This window comes from Carcharhinus amblyrhynchos, chromosome 1 (assembly GCF_965287045.1).
Source record: "Carcharhinus amblyrhynchos chromosome 1, sCarAmb.v2.hapA, whole genome shotgun sequence".
Classification (NCBI taxonomy): Eukaryota; Metazoa; Chordata; class Chondrichthyes; order Carcharhiniformes; family Carcharhinidae; genus Carcharhinus; species Carcharhinus amblyrhynchos.
The window spans coordinates 4085098-4103672 of NC_137324.1; positions in this window are offsets into that span (position 1 = coordinate 4085098).

Below are 18575 nucleotides of genomic sequence, written 5' to 3' on the forward strand. Positions count from 1 at the left end.
ATTTAGAATCAATCAAACAGCGTCAGTCAGCATCAATCAATCAGCTTCAGGCAGTGTCAATCAACCACTGTCAGACTGTATCAATCAATCAGCATCAGTCAGTATCAATCAATCAGTATCAGTCACTATCAATCAAAACGTGTCAGTATCAACCAGTCCGTGCCAATCTGTATCAATCAACCAGTGTCAGTCAGTATCAATCAAACAGCATCAGACTGTATCAATTAGTGTCACAATCAATCAACTTGGAATCAATCAATCAGCGTCAGTCAGTATCAAGCAATCAGCATCAGACTGTATCAATCAATCTGTGTCAGAGTCAATCACTGTCAGTCAATATCAATAAATCAGTGTCAGTCAATATCACTCAATCAGAGAGGCTGGGTCAGAGTGAGATTGAAATTTAATCTTTCCTAGTACCTTCGGTAGTTGTGGCTAATGTTGTCTTTGCGGTTGTAGCTGTGAAACAAGAAGAAATAAAAATCAGAATGAGATTCTGTGCCCATGCACTGACGTACACGAGGGAACAAAAATCAGGCAGTGACGAGCATAAGAATGATGTCAGTCAGGATCATTGAGTGACTGTGAGATTCAGTAACTTAGTCTGTAACATCCAGCATCAAGATTAATAAATATGCAGCAGTCAGTATTAAACAATCAACTTACAATCAATCGAAAAGCGTCAGTCAGTATCAAACAATCAGCTTCAGGCAATGTCAATCAATCACTGTCAGACTGTATCAATCAATCAGCATCAGTCAGTATCAATCAATCAGTATCACTCACTATCAATCAATACATGTCAGTATCAATCAATCCGTGACAATCAGTACCAATCAATCAGTATCAGTCAGTATCAATCAATCTGTGACAATCTGTACCAATCAATCAGTATCAGTCAGTATCAATCAATCAGTGTCAGTATCAATCAGTGTCAGACTATATCAATCAATCATACCAGTCAGTATCAATCAATTAGTGGCAGTCAATATCAATCAATCAGAGAGGCTGGGACAGACTGAGATGGAAATTTAATCTTTCCTAGTACCTTCGGTCGATGTGGCTAATGTTGTCTTAGCGGTTGTAGCTGTGAAACAACAAGAAATAAGAATCAGAATGAGATTCTGCGCCCATGCACTGACGTACACGAGGGAACAAAAATCAGGCAGAGACGAGCGTAAGAATGATGTCAGTCAGGATCATTGAGTGACTGTGAGATTCAGTCACTCAGTCTGTAACATCCAGCATCAATATTAATAAATATACTGAGGTCAGCATTAATCAATCAACATACAATCAATCAATCAGCGTCAGTCAGTATCAATCAATCAGTGTCAGACTGGATCAATAAAATAGCATCAGTCAGTATCAATCAATCAGTATCAGTCATTATCAATCAATATGTGTCAGTATCAATCAAACCGTGACAATCTGCACCAATCAATCAGTATCAGTCAGTATCAATCAGTCAGTGTCAGGCAGTATCAACCAGTGTCAGTCTATATCAATCAATCATACCAGTCAGTATCAATCAATTAGTGTCAGTCAATATCAATCAATCAGAGAGGCTGGGTCAGACTGAGGTTGAAATTTAATGTTTCCTAGTACCTTCGGTAGTTGTGGCTAATGTTGTCTTCGCGGTTGTAGCTGTGAAACAACAAGAAATAAGAATCAGAATGAGATTCTGTGCCCATGCACTGACGTACACGAGTGAACAAGAATCAGGCAGAGACGAGCATAAGAATGATGTCAGTCAGTATCATTGAGTGACTGTGAGATTCAGTCACTCAGTCTGAAACATCCAGCGTCAATATCAATAAATATGCTGCGGTCAGCATTAATCAATCAACTTACAATCAATCAATCAGCGTCAGTCAGTATCAACCCATCAGCTTCAGACTGTATCAATCACTGTCAGAATCAATCAATTTGGAATCAATCAATCAGCGTCAGTCAGTTGCAATCAATCAGCTTCAGGCAATGTCAATCAATCACGGTCAGACTGTATCAATCAACCAGCATCAGTCAGTATCAATCAATCAGTATCAGTCAATAACAATCAATACGTGTCAGCATCAATCAATCCGTGTCAATCTGTATCAATCAATCAGTGTCAGTCAGTATCAATCAGTCCTTGACAATCTGCACCAAACAATCAGTATCAGTCAGTATCAATCAATCAGTGTCAGTCAGTATCAACCAGTGTCAGTCTATATCAATCAATCATACCAGTCAGTATCAATCAATTAGTGTCAGTCAATATCAATCAATCAGAGAGGCTGTGTTATCGTGAGATTGAAATTTAATCTTTCCTAGTACCTTTGGTTGTTGTGGCTAATGTTGTCTTTGCGGATGTAGCTGTGAAACAACAAGAAATAAAAATCGGAATGAGATTCTGTGCCCAAGCACTGACGTACACGTGGGGACAAAAATCAGGCACAGAAGAGCATAAGAATGATGTCAGTCAGGATCATTGAGTGACTGTGAGATTCAGTCACTCAGTCTGTAACATCCAGCATCAAGATTAATAAATATGCAGCAGTCAGTATTAAACAATCAACTTACAATCAATCGAACAGCGTCAGTCAGTATCAAACAATCAGCTTCAGGCAATGTCAATCAATCACTGTCAGACTGTATCAATCAATCAGCATCAGTCAGTATCAATGAATCAGTATCAGTCACTATCAATCAATACGTGTCAGTATCAATCAATCCGTGTCAATCTGTATCAATCAATCAGTGTCAGTCAGCAACAATCAATCCGTGACAATCTGTACCAATCAAACAGTATCAGTCAGTATCAATAAATCAGAGTCAGTCAGTATCAATCAGTGTCAGTCTATATCAATCAATCATACCAGTCAGTATCAATCAATTAGATGCAGTCAATATCAATCAATCAGAGAGGCTGGGTCAGACTGAGATTGAAATTTAATCTTTCCTAGTACCTTCGGTAGTTGTGGCTAATGTTGTCTTAGCGGTTGTAGCTGTGAAACAACAAGAAATAAAAATAAGAGTGAGATTCTGTGCCCATGCACTGACATACACGAGGGAACAAAAATCAGGCAGTGACGAGCATAAGAATGATGTCAGCCAGTATCATTGAGTGACTGTGAGATTCAGTAACTCAGTCTGTAACATCCAGCATCAACATTAATAAATATGCTGCGGTCAGCATTAATCAATCAACTTAGAATCAATCAACCAGCGTCAGTCAGTATCAATCAACCAGCATCAGACTGTATGAATCAGTGTTAGAATCAATCAACTTGGAATCAATCAATCAGCGTCAGTCAGGATCAAGAAATCAGCATCAGACTGTATCAATCAATCAGTGTCAGTGTCAATCAGTGTCAGTCAATATCAATAAATCAGTGTCAGTCAATATCACTCAATCAGAGATGCCGGGTCAGTGTGAGATAGAAATTTCATTTTTCCCAGTACCTTCGGTAGTTGTGGCTAATGTTGTCTTAGTGGTTGTAGCTGTTAAACAACAAGAAATAAAAATCAGAATGAGATTCGGTGCCCAAGCACTGACGTACACGAGGGAACAAAAATCAGGCAGTGACGAGCATAAGAATGATGTCAGTCAGGATCACTGAGTGACTGTGAGATTCAGTCACTCAGTCTGTAACATCCAGCATCAACATTAATAAATATGCTCCAGTCAGTATTAATCAGTCAACTTCGAATCAATCAATCAGCGTCAGTCAGTATCAATCAATCAACTTCAGGCAGTGTCAATCAATCACTGTCAGACTGTATCAATCAATCAGCATCAGTCAGTATCAATCAATCAGTATCAGTCACTATCAATCAAAACGTGACAGTATCAATCAATCCGTGACAATCTGTACCAATCAATTAGTGTCAGTCAGTGTCAATCAATGTATGAATCAGTGTGAGAATCAATCAACTTGGAATCAATCAATCAGCGTCAGTCAGGTTCAAGCAATCAGCATCAGACTGTATCAATCAATCAGTGTCAGTGTCAATCACTGAAAATCAATATCAATCAATCAGAGGGCTTGGTCAGAGTGAGATTGAAATTTAATCTTTCCTCGTACCTTCGGGAGTTGTGGCTAATGTTGTCTCAGCGGTTGTAGCTGTTAAACAACAAGAAATAAAAATCAGAATGAGATTCTGTGCCCATGCACTGACGTATACGAGGGAACGAAAATCAGGCAGAGACGAGCATAAGAATGATGTCAGTCAGGATCATTGAGTGACTGTGAGATTCAGTCACTCAGTCTGTAACATCCAGCATCAAGATTAATAAATATGCAGCAGTCAGTATTAAACAATCAACTTACAATCAATCAATCAGCGTCAGTCAGTAGCAATCAATCAGCTTCAGGCAATGTCAATCAATCACTGTCAGACTGTATCAATCAATCAGCATCAGTCAGTATCAATCAATCAGTATCAGTCACTATCAATAAATACGTGTCAGTATCAATCAATCCGCGTCAATCTGTATCAATCAATCAGTGTCAGTCAGTATCAATCAATCCGTGGCAATCTGTACCAATCAAACAGTATCAGTCAGTATCAATCAATCAGTGTCAGTCAGTATCAATCAGTGTCAGTCTATATCAATCAAACATACCAGTCAGTGTCAATCAATTAGATGCAGTCAATATCAATCAATCAGAGAGGCTGGGTCAGAGTGAAATTGGAATTTAATCTTTCCTAGTACCTTCGGTAGTTGTGGCTAATGTTGTCTTAGCGGTTGTAGCTGTGAAACAACAAGAAATAAAAATAAGAATGAGATTCTGTGCCCATGCACTGACGTACACGAGGGAACAAAAATCAGGCAGAGAAGAGCATAAGAATGATGTCAGTCAGTATCATTGAGTGACTGTGAGATTCAGTAACTCAGTCTGTAACATCCAGCATCAACATTAATAAATATGCTGCGGTCAGCATTAATCAATCAACTTAGAATCAATCAACCAGCGTCAGTCAGTATCAATCAACCAGCATCAGACTGTATGAATCAGTGTCAGAATCAATCAACTTGGAATCAATCAATCAGCGTCAGTCAGGATCAAGCAAACAGCATCAGACTGTATCAATCAATCAGTGTCAGTGTCAATCAGTGAAAGTCAATATCAATCAATCAGAGAGGCTGGGTCAGACTGAGATTGAAATTTAATCTGTCCTAGTACCTTCGGGAGTTGTGGCTAATGTTGTCTTCGCGGTTGTAGCTGTTAAACAACAAGAAATAAAAATCAGAATGAGATTCTGTGCCCATGCACTGACGTACACGATGGAACTAAAATCAGGCAGAGAAGAGCATAAGAATGATGTCAGTCAGGATCATTGAGTGACTGTGAGATTCAGTCACTCAGTCTGTAACATCCAGCATCAAGATTAATAAATATGCAGCAGTCAGTATTAAACAATCAACTTACAATCAATCAATCAGCGACAGTCAGTATCAATCAATCAGCTTCAGGCAATGTCAATCAATCACTGTCAGACTGTATCAATCAACCAGCATCAGTCAGTATCAATCAATGAGTATCAGTCACTATTAATCAATACGTGTCAGTATCAATCAATCCGAGTCAATCTGTATCAATCAATCAGTGTCAGTCAGTATCAATCAATCCGTGACAATCTGTACCAATCAATCAGTATCAGTCAGTATCAATCAATCAGTGTCAGTATCAATCAGTGTCAGTCTATATCAATCAATCATACCAGTCAGTATCAATCAATTAGTGTCAGTCAATATCAATGAATCAGAGAGGCTGGGTCAGGCAGAGATTGAAATTTAATCTTTCCTAGTACCTTCGGTAGTTGTGGCTAATGTTGTCTTCGCGGTTGTAGCTGTGAAACAAGAAGAAATAAAAATAAGAATGAGATTCTGTGCCCATGCACTGACGTACACGAGGGGACAAAAATCAGGCAGAGACGAGCATAAGAATGATGTCAGTCAGTATCATTGAGTGAATGTGAGATTCAGTCACTCAGTCTGTAACATCCAGCATCAACATTAATAAATATGTTCCAGTCAGCATCAATCAATCAACTTAGAGTCAATCAATCAGCGTCAGTCAGTATCAATCAACCAGCATCAGACTGTATGAATCAGTGTCAGAATCAATCAGCATCGAATCAATCAATCAGCGTCAGTCAGGATCAAGCAATCAGCATAAGACTGTATCAATCAATCAGTGTCAGTGTCAATCAGCGTCAGTCGATATCAATAAATCATTATCAGTCAATATCAATCAATCAGAGAGGCTGGGTCAGAGTGAAATTGAAATTTAATCTTTCCTAGTACCTTCGGTCGTTGTGGCTAATGTTGTCTTAGCGGTTGTAGCTGTGAAACAACAAGAAAAAAAAATCAGAATGAGATTCTGTGCCCATGCACTGACGTACACGAGGGAACAAAAATCAGGCAGAGAAGAGCATAAGAATGATGTGAGTCAGTATCATTGAGTGACTGTGAGATTCAGTAACTCAGTCTGTAACATCCAGCATCAATATTAATAAATATGCTCCAGTCAGCATTAATCAATCAACTTCAATCAATCAATCAGCGTCAGTCAGTATCAATCAATCAACGTCAGTCTGTATCAATCAGCTTCAGTCATTATCAATCATTGTGAATCATTACCAGTCAATCAGTTGCAATCATTATCAGTGAATCTGCATCAGTGCTTGTCAATCACTTAGTGTCAGTCAGCGTAAATAAATCATTGCCAGACTGCATCAATCAGCATAAGTCAGTATCAGTCAATCCGGGTCAATCAATAACAATCAGTGTCAGTCATTATCAATCAATCAGCATCAGTCAGTATCAATCAATCAGTGACAATCAATATCAATCAATGTCAGTCAGTATCAATCAGTCAGCATCATTCAGTATCAATCAGGGTCAATCAATAAGAATCAGTGTCAGTCTGTATCAATCAATCACCTCCAGTCAGTTTCAATCAATCAGTGCCAGTCAGTATCAATCAATCAGTATCAGTCACTATCAGTTAATACGTCTCAGTATCAATCAATCCGTGTCAATCTGTATCAAACAATCAGTGTCAATCAATCTGTGACAATCTGAACCAATCAATCAGTGTCAGTCAGTATCAATCAATCAGTGTCAGTCAGCATCAATCAGTGTCAGTCTATATCAATCAATCATACCAGTTAGTATCAATCAATTAGTGTCAGTCAATATCAATCAATCAGAGAGGCTGGGTCAGAGTGAAATTGAAATTTAATCTTTCCTAGTACCTTCAGTCGTTGTGGCTAATGTTGTCTTAGCGGTTGTAGCTGTGAAACAACAAGAAATAAAAATCACAATGAGATTCTGTGCCCATGCACTGAAGTACACGAGGGAACAAAAATCAGGCAGAGACGAGCGTAAGAATGATGTCAGTCAGTATCATTGAGTGACTGTGAGATTCAGTAACTCAGTCTGTAACATCCAGCATCAATATTAATAAATATGCTGCGGTCAGCATTAATCAATCAACTTAGAATCAATCAACCTGCATCAGTCAGTATCAATCAACCAGAATCAGATTGTATGAATCAGTGTCAGAATCAATCAACTTGGAATCAATCAATCAGCGTCAGTCAGGATCAAGCAATCAGCATCAGACTCTATCAATCAATCTGTGTCAGTGTCAATCAGTGTCATTCAATATCAATAAGTCAGTGTCAGTCAATATCAATCAATCAGAGATGCCGGGTCAGTGTGAGATAGAAATTTCATTTTTCCTAGTACCTTCGGTAGTTGTGGCTAATGTTGTCTTAGCGGTTGTAGCTGTTAAAAAACAAGAAATAAAAATCAGAATGAGATTCTGTGCCCAAGCACTGACGTACACGAGGGAACAAAAATCAGGCAGAGACGAGCATAAGAATGATGTCAGTCAGGATCATTGAGTGACTGTGAGATTCAGTCACTCAGTGTGTAACATCCAGCGTCAACATTAATAAATATGCTCCAGTCAGTATTAATCAGTCAACTTCGAATCAATCAATCAGCGTCAGTCAGTATCAATCAATCAGCATCAGACTGTACCAATCGGTGTCAGAATCAATCAATCAATCAGCGTCAGTCACTATCAAGCAACCAGCATCAGACTGTATCAATCAGTGTCAGTGTCAATCAATGTCAGTCAATATCAATAAATCAGTGTCAGTCAATATCAATCAATCAGAGAGACTGGGTCGGAGTGAGATTGAAATTTAAACGGGGGTACAAAAATCAGAGAAGAGCGCAAGAATGATGTCAGTCAGGATCATTGAGTGACTGTGAGATTCAGTCACTCAGTCTGTAACATCCAGCATCAAGATTAATAAATATGCAGCAGTCAGCATTAATCAATCAACATACAATCAATCAATCAGCGTCAGTCAGTATCAATCAAACAGCATCAGGCAGTGTCAAACAATCACTGTCAGGCTGTACGAATCAGTCAGCATCAGTCAGTATCAATCAATCAGTATCAGTCACTAACAATCAATACGTGTCAGTATCAATCAATCCATGTCAATCTGTATCAATCAATCAGTGTCAGTCAGTATCAATCAATCTGTGACAATCTGCACCAATCAATCAGTATCAGTCAGTATCAATCAGTGTCAGTAAGTATCAACCAGTGTCAGTCTATATCAATCAATCATACCAGTCAGTATCAATCAATCAGTGTCAGTCTATATCAATCAATCATACCAGTCAGTATCAATCAATCAGTGTCAGTCTATATCAATCAATCACACCAGTCAGTATCAATCAATTAGTGTCAGTCAATAACAATCAATCCGAGAGGCTGGGTCAGACTGAGATTGAAATTTAATCTTTCCTACTACCTTCGGTAGTTGTGGCTAATGTTGTCTTAGCGGTTGTAGCTGTTAAACAACAAGAAATAAAAATCAGAATGAGATTCTGTGCCCATGCACTGAAGTACACGAGGGAACAAAAATCAGGCAGAGATGAGCATAAGAATGATGTCAGTCAGGATCATTGAGTGACTGTGAGATTCAGTCACTCAGTCTGTAGCATCCAGCATCAATATTAATAAATATGCTGCGGTCAGCATTAATCAATCAACATACAATCAATCAACCAGTGTCAGTCAGTGTCAATCAATCAGCATCAGACTGTATCAATCAATCAGTGTCAGTGTCAATCAGTGTCAGTCAATATCAATAAATCAGTATCAGTCAATATCAATCAATCAGAGAGGCTGGGTCAGAGTGAAATTGAAATTTAATCTTTCCTAGTACCTTCGGTCGTTGTGGCTAATGTTGTCTTAGCGGTTGTAGCTGTGAAACAACAAGAAAAAAAATCAGAATGAGATTCTGTGCCCATGCACTGACGTACACGAGGGAACAAAAATCAGGCAGAGAAGAGCATAATAATGATGTCAGTCACGATCATTGAGTGACTGTGAGATTCAGTCACTCAGTCTGTAACATCCAGCATCAATATTAATAAATATGTTCCAGTCAGCATGAATCAATCAACTTAGAATCAATCAATCAGCGTCAGTCAGTGTCAATCTACCACTGTCAGACTGTATCAATCAATCAGCATCAGTCAGTATCAATCAATCAGTATTAGTCACTATCAATCAAAACGCGTCAGTATCAACCAGTCCGTGCCAATCTGTATCAAACAATCAGTGTCAGTCAGTATCAATCAATGTATGAATCAGTGTCAGAATCAATCAACTTGGAATCAATCAATCAGCGTCCGTCAGGTTCAAGCAATCAGCATCAGACTGTATCAATCAATCAGTGTCAGTGTCAATCAGTGTCAGTCAATATCAATAAATCAGTATCAGTCAATATCAATCAATCAGAGAGGCTGGGTCAGAGTGAGATTGAAATTCAATCTTTCCTCGTACCTTTGGGAGTTGTGACTAAAGTTGTCTTAGCGGTTGTAGCTGTTAAACAACAAGAAATAAAAATCAGAATGAGATTCTGCGCCCAAGCACTGGCGTACACAAGGCAACTAAAATCAGGCAGAGAAGAGCATAACAGTGACGTCAGTCAGTATTATTGACTGACTGTGAGATTCAGTAACTCAGTCTGTAACATCCAGCATCAATATTAATAAATATGCTGCAGTCAGCATTAATCAATCAACATACAATCAATCAATCAGCGTCAGTCAATATCAATCAATCAGTGTCAGACTGGATCAATCAATTAGCATCAGTCAGTATGAATCAATCAGTATCAGTCACTATCAATCAATATGTGTCAGTATCAATCAATCCGTGACAGTCTGTACCAATCAATCAGAATCAGTCAGGATCAATCAATCAGTGTCAGTGAGCATCAATTAGTGACAGTCAATATCAATCAGAGAGGCTGGGTCAGACTGAGATTGAAATTTAATCTTTCCTAGTACCTTCGGTAGTTGTGGCTAATGTTGTCTTTGCGGTTGTAGCTGTTAAACAACAAGAAATAAAAATCAGAATGAGATTCTGAGCCCAAGCACTGACGTACACGAGGGAACAAAAATCAGGCAGAGACAAGCATAAGAATGATGTCCGTCAGTATCATTGAGTGACTGTGAGATTCAGTCACTCAGTCTGTAACATCCAGCGTCAATATCAATAAATATGCTGCGGTCAGCATTAATCAATCAACTAACAATCAATCAATCAATCAGCGTCAGTCAGTATCAATCTATCAGCTTCAGACTGTATCAATCAGTGTCAGAATCAATCAATTTGGAATCAATCAATCAGCGTCAGTCACTATCAAGCAACCAGCATCAGACTGCATCAATCAATCAGTGTCAGTGTCAATCAATGTCAGTCAACATCAATAAATCAGTGTCAGTCAATGTCAATCAGAGAGGCTGGGTCAGAGTGAGATTGAAATTTAACGTTTCCTACTACCTTCGGGAGTTGTGGCTAATGTTGTCTTTGCGGTTGTAGCTGTTAAACAACAAGAAATAAAAATCGGAATGAGATTCTATGCCCAAGCGCTGACGAACACGAGGGAACAAAAATCAGGCAGAGACAAGCATAAGAATGATGTCAGTCAGTATCATTGAGTGACTGTGAGATTCAGTCACTCAGTCTGTAACATCCAGCATCAAGATTAAAAATTATGCAGCAGTCAGAATTAAACAATCAACTTACAATCAATCAATCAGTGACAGTCAGTATCAATCAATCAGCTTCAGGCAATTTCAGTCAATCACTGTCACACTGTATCAATCAATCAGAATCAGTCAGTATCAATCAATCAGTATCAGTCACTATCAATCAATACGTGTCAGTATCAATCAATCCGTGTCAATCTGTATCAATCAATCAGTGTCAGTCAGTATCAATCAATCCATGACAATCTGTACCAATCAATCAGTATCAGTCAGTATCAATCAATCAGTGTCAGTATCAATCAGTGGCAGTCTGTATCAATCAATCATACCAGTCAGTATCAATCAATTAGATGCAGTCAATATCAATCAATCAGAGAGGCTGGGTCAGACTGAGATTGAAATTTAATCTTTCCTAGTACCTTCGGTAGTTGTGGCTAATGTTGTCTTTGCGGTAGTAGCTGTGAAACAACAAGAATTAAAAATAAGAATGAGATTCTGTGCCCATGCACTGACGTACACGAGGGAACAAAAATCAGGCAGAGACGAGCATAAGAATGATGTCAGTCAGTATCATTGAGTGACTGTGAGATTCAGTCACTCAGTCTGAAACATTCCGCATCAATATTAATAAATATGTTCCAGTCACCATTAATCAATCAACTTAGAATCAATCAACCAGCGTCAGTCAGTATCAATCAACCAGCATCAGACTATATGAATCAGTGTCAGAATCAATCAGCTTTGAATCAATCAATCAGCGTCAGTCAGGATCAAGCAATCAACATCAGACTGTATCAATCAATCAGTGTCAGTGTCAATCAGTGTCAGTCAATATCAATAAATCAGTATCAGTCAATATCAAATAAACAGAGAAGCTGGGTCACAGTGAGATTGAAATTTAATCTTTCCTAGTACCTTCGGGTGTTGTGGCTAATGTTGTCTTAGCGGTTGTAGCTGTGAAACAACAAGAAATAAAAATCAGAATGAGATTCTGCGCCCATGCACTGTCGTACACGATGGAACAAAAATCAGGCAGAGACAAGCATAAGAATGATGTGAGACAGTATCATTGAGTGACTGTGAGATTCAGTAACTCAGTCTGTAACATCCAGCATCAATATTAATAAATATGTTCCAGTCAGCATTATTCAATCAACATATAATCAATCAATCAGCGTCAGTCAGTATCAATCAATCAGTGTCAGACTGGATCAATCAATTAGCATCAGTCAGTATCAATTAATCAGTATCAGTCACTATCAATCAATATGTGTCAGTATCAATCAATCCGTGACAATCTGTACCAATCAATCAGTATCAGTCAGGATCAATCAATCAGTGCCACTCAGTATCAATCAATCAGTGTCAGTATCCATCAGTGTCAGTCTATATCAATCAATCACAGCAGTCAGTATCAATCAATTATGTCAGTCAATATCAATCAATCAGAGAGGCTGTGTCAGAGTGAGATTGAAATTTAATGTTTCCTCGCACCTTCGGTAGTTGTGGCTAATGTTGTCTTCGCGGTTGTAGCTGGGAAACAACAAGAAATAAAAATCAGAATGAGATTCTATGCCCATGCACTGACGTACACGAGGGAACAAAAATCAGGCAGAGACAAGCATTAGAATGATGTCAGTCAGTATCATTGAGTGACTGTGAGATTCAATAACTCAGTCTGTAACATCCAGCATCAATATTCATAAACATGCTGCGGTCAGCATTGATCAATCAGCTTAGAATCAATCAATCAGCATCAGTCAGTATCAATCAATCAGCATCAGACTGTATCAGTGTCAGAATCAATCAACTTGGAATCAATCAATCAGCGTCAGTCAGTATCAAGCAATCAGCATCAGACTGTATCAATCAATCAGTGTCAGTGTCAATCAGTGTCAGTCAATATCAATCAATCAGAGAGGCTGGGTCAGACTGAGATTTAAATTTAATCTTTCCTCGTACCTTCGGGAGTTGTGGCTGATGTTGTCTTAGCGATTGTAGCTGTGAAACAACAAGAAATAAAAATAAGAGTGAGATTCTGTGCCCATGCACTGACATACACGAGGGAACAAAAATCAGGCAGTGACGAGCATAAGAATGATGTCAGTCAGTATCATTGAGTGACTGTCAGATTCAGTAACTCAGTGTGTAACATCCAGCATCAATATTAATAAATATGCAGCGGTCAGCATTAATCAATCAACTTAGAATCAATCAACCAGCGTCAGTCAGTGTCAATCAACCAGCGTCAGACTGTATGACTCAGTGTCAGAATCAATCAACTTCGAATCGATCAAACAGCGTCAGTCACGATCAAGCAATCAGCATGAGACTGTATCAATCAGTGTCAGAATCAATCATACCAGTCAGTATCAATCAATTAGTGTCAGTCAATATCAATCAATCAGAGAGGCTGGGTCAGAGTGAAATTGAAATTTAATCTTTCCTAGCACCTTCGGTAGTTGTGGCTAATGTTGTCTTAGCGGTTGTAGCTGTGCAACAACAAGAAATAAAAGTCACAATGAGATTCTGTGCCCATGCACTGACGTACACGAGGGAACAAAAATCAGGCAGAGAAGAGCATAAGAATGATGTCAGTCAGTATCATTGAGTGACTGTGAGATTCAGTAACTCAGTCTGTAACATCCAGCATCAATATTAATAAATATGTTCCAGTCAGCATTAATCAATCAACTTAGAATCAATCAACCAGTGTCAGTCATTATCAATCAATCAGCATCAGACTGCATCAATTAGTGTCAGAATCAATCAACTTGGAATCAATCAATCAGCGTCAGCCAGTATCAAGCAATCAGCATCAGACTGTATCAATCAATCAGTGTCAGAGTCAATCAGTGTCAGTCAATATCAATAAATCAGTGTCAGTCAATATCACTCAATCAGAGAGGCTGGGTCAGAGTGAGATTGAAATTTAATCTTTCCTAGTACCTTCGGTAGTTGTGGCTAATGTTGTCTTCGCGGTTGTAGCTGTGAAACAACAAGAAATAAAAATAAGAACATAAGAACATAAGAAATAGGAGCAGGAGTAGGCCATCTAGCCCTTCGAGCCTGCCCCGCCATTCAATAAGATCATGGCTGATCTGTCGTGGCTCAGTTCCACTTTCCCGCCCTCTCCCCATAACCCTTAATCCCCTCTCTTATCAAGAACCCATCAACCCGCTTCTTAAAAATATTTAGCGAGGCAGCCTCCACCACTTCAACGGGCAGAGAATTCCAGAGATTCACCACTCTTTGAGTGAAGAAGTTCCTCCTCAACTCCGTTCTAAACCGCCCCCCCTTTATCTTGAGGCTGTGCCCCCTAGTCCTACTGTCTTTTTTGAGCGGGAAGAGTTTCTCCACCTCTGTCCTATCCATCCCATTCATCATCTTATACGTCTCAATGAGATCTCCCCTCATTCTTCTAAACTCTAACGAGTACAAGCCTAGTTTATTCAGCCTCTCCTCATAGCTCAATCCCCTCAACTCCGGTATCAGCCTGGTAAACCTCCTCTGCACTCCCTCCAGGGCCAAAATATCCTTGCGCAGGTGCGGCGCCCAAAACTGCACACAGTACTCCAGCTGCGGCCTCACCAATGCCCTATACAGCTGCAGCAAGACCTCCCTACTTTTATATTCAATCCCCCTCGCTATGAAGGCCAGCATCAGAATGAGATTCTGAGCCCAAGCACTGACGTACACGAGGGAAGAAAAATCAGGCAGAGACGAGCATAAGAATGATGTCAGTCAGTGTCATGGAGTGAATGTGAGATTCAGTCACTCAGTCTGAAACATCCAGCATCAAGATTAATAAATATGCTGCGGTCAGCATTAATCAATCAACTTACAATCAATCAATCAGCGTCAGTCAGTATCAATCAACCAGCTTCAGGCAGTGTCAAACAATCACTGTCAGACTGTACCAATCAATCAGCATCAGTCAGTATCAATCAATAAGTATCAGTCACAAACAATCAATACGTGTCAGTATCAATCAATCCATGTCAATCTGTATCAATCAATCAGTGTCGGTCAGTATCAATCAATACTTGACAATCTGTACCAATCAATCAGTATCAGTCAGTATCAATCAATCAGTGTCAGTCAGTAACAACCAGTGTCAGTCTATATCAATCAATCACACCAGTCAGTATCAATCAATTAGTGTCAGTCAATATCAATCAATCAGAGAGGCTGGGTCAGACTGAGATTGAAATTTTATGTTTCCTTGTACCTTCGGTAGTTGTGGCTAATGTTGTCTTCGCGGTTGTAGCTGTGAAACAACAAGAAATAAAAATCAGAATGAGATTCTGTGCCCATGCACTGACGTACACGAGGGAACAAAAATCAGGCAGAGAAGAGCATAAGAATGATGTCAGTCAGTATCATTGACTGACTCTGAGATTCAGTCACTCGGTCTGTAACATCCAGCATCAAAATTAATAAATATGCTCCAGTCAGCATTAATCAATCAACATACAATCAATCAATCAGCGTCAGTCAATATCAATCAATCAGTGTCTGACTGGATCAATCCATTAGCATCAGTCAGTATCATTCAATCAGTATCAGTCACGAGCAATCAATATGTGTCAGTATCAATCAATCCGTGACAATCTGTACCAATCAATCAGAATCAGTCAGGATCAATCAATCAGTGTCAGGCAGTATCAATCAGTGTCAGTCTATATCGATCAATCACACCAGTCAGTATCAATCAATTAGTGTCAGTCAATATGAATCAATCAGAGAGGCTGGGTCAGACTGAGATTGAAATTTAATCTTTCCTAGTACCTTCGGTCGTTGTGGCTAATGTTGTCTCAGCGGTTGTAGCTGTGAAACAACAAGAAATAAAAATCAGAATGAGATTCTGTACCCATGCACTGACGTACACGAGGGAACAAAAATCAGGCAGAGAAGAGTATAAGAATGATGTCAGTCAGGATCATTGAGTGACTGTGAGATTCAGTCACTCAGTCTGAAACATCCAGCATCAAGATTAATAAATATGCTGCGGTCAGCATGAATCAATCGACTTACAATCAATCAATCAGCGTCAGTCAGTATCAATCAACCAGCTTCAGGCAGTGTCAAACAATTACTGTCAGACTGTACCAATCAATCAGCATCAGTCAGTATCAATGTATCAGTATCAGTCACTAACAATCAATACGTGTCAGTATCAATCAATCCATGTCAATCTGTATCAATCAATCAGAGTCAGTCAGTATGAATCAATCCGTGACAATCTGTACCAATCAATCATTATCAGTCAGCATCAATCAATCAGTGTCAGTCAGTATCAACCAGTGTCAGTCTATATCAATCAATCATACCAGTCGGTATCAATCAAATAGTGTCAGTCAATATCAATCAATCAGAGAGGCTGGGTCATCGTGAGATTGAAATTCAATCTTTCCTAGTACCTTCGGTAGTTGTGGCTAATGTTGTCTTAGCGGTTGTCGCTGTTAAACAACAAGAAATAAAAATCAGAATGAGATTCTGCGCCCAAGCACTGACGTACACGACGGAACAAAAATCAGGCAGAGAAGAGCATAAGAATGATGTCAGTCAGTATCATTGAGTGACTGTGAGGTTCAGTCACTCAGTCTGTAACATCCAGCATTAATATTAATAAATATGTTCCAGTCAGCATTAATCAATCAACTTAGAATCAATCAACCAAAGTCAGTCAGGATCAATCAACCAGCATCAGACTGTATGAATCAGTGTCAGAATCAATCAGCTTCGAATCAATCAATCAGCGTCAGTCAGTAGCAAGCAATCAGCATCAGACTGTATCAATCAATCAGTGTCAGTGTCAATCAGTGTCAGTCAATATCAATAAATCAGTATCAGTCAATATCAATCAATCAGAGAGGCTGGGTCAGAGTGAAATTGAAATTTAATCTTTCCTCGTACCTTCGGGAGTTGTGGCTAATGTTGTCTTCGCGGTTGTAGCTGTGAAACAACAAGAAATAAAAAACACGATGACATTCGGTGCCCATGCACTGAAGTACACGAGGGAACAAAAATCAGGCAGAGAAGAGCATAAGAATGATGTCAGTCAGGATCATTGAGTGACTGTGAGATTCAGTAACTCAGTCTGTAACATCCAGCATCAATATTAATAAATATGTTCCAGTCAGCATGAATCAATCAACTTAGAATCAACCAACTAGTGTCAGTCAGTATCAATCAATCAGCATCAGACTGTATCAGTTAGTACCAAAATCAATCAACTTGGAATCAATCAATCAGCGTCAGTCAGCATCAAGCAACCAGCATCAGACTGTATCAATCAATCAGTGTCAGTGTCAATCAATGTCAGTCAATATCAATAAATCAGTGTCAGTCAATATCAATCAATCAGAGAGGCTGGGTCAGAGTGAGATTGAAATTTAATGTTTCCTACTACCTTCGGGAGTTGTGGCTAATGTTGTCTTTGCGGTTGTAGCTGTTAAACAACAAGAAATAAAAATCGGAATGAGATTATCTGCCCAAGCACTGACGTACAAGTGGGTACAAAAATCAGTCAGAGAAGAGCATAAGAATGATGTCAGTCAGTATCATTGAGTGACTGTGAGATTCAGTCACTCAGTCTGTAACATCCAGCATCAAGATTAATAAATATGCAGCAGTCAGTATTAAACAATCAACTTACAATCAATCAATCAGCGTCAGTCAGTATCAATCAATCAGCTTCAGGCAATGTCAATCAATCACTGTCAGACTGTATCAATCAATCAGCATCAGTCAGTATCAATCAATCAGCATCAGTCACTATCAATCAATACGTGTCAGTATCAATCAATCCGTGTCAATTTGTATCAATCAATCAGTGTCAGTCAGTATCAATCAATCCGTGACAATCTGTACCAATCAAACAGTATCAGTCAGTATCAATCAATCAGTGTCAGTCAGTATCAATCAGTGTCAGTCTATATCAATCAACCATACCAGTCAGTATCACTCAATTAGTGTCAGTCAATATCAATCAATCAGAGAGGCTGGGTCAGACTGAGATTGAAATTTAATGTTTCCAAGTACCTTCGGTAGTTGTGGCTGATGTTGTCTTAGCGATTGTAGCTGTGAAACAACAAGAAATAAAAATAAGAGTGAGATTCTGTGCCCATGCACTGACATACACGAGGGAACAAAAATCAGGCAGTGACGAGCATAAGAATGATGTCAGTCAGTATCATTGAGTGACTGTCAGATTCAGTAACTCAGTCTGTAACATCCAGCATTAATATTAATAAATATGCAGCGGTCAGCATTAATCAATCAACTTAGAATCAATCAACCAGCGTCAGTCAGTATCAATCAACCAGCATCAGACTGTATGAATCAGTGTCAGAATCAATCAACTTGGAATCAATCAATCAGCGTCAGTCAGGAACAAGCAATCAGCATCAGACTGTACCAATCAATCAGTGTCAGTGTCAATCAGTGTCAGTCAATATCAATAAATCAGTATCAGTCAATA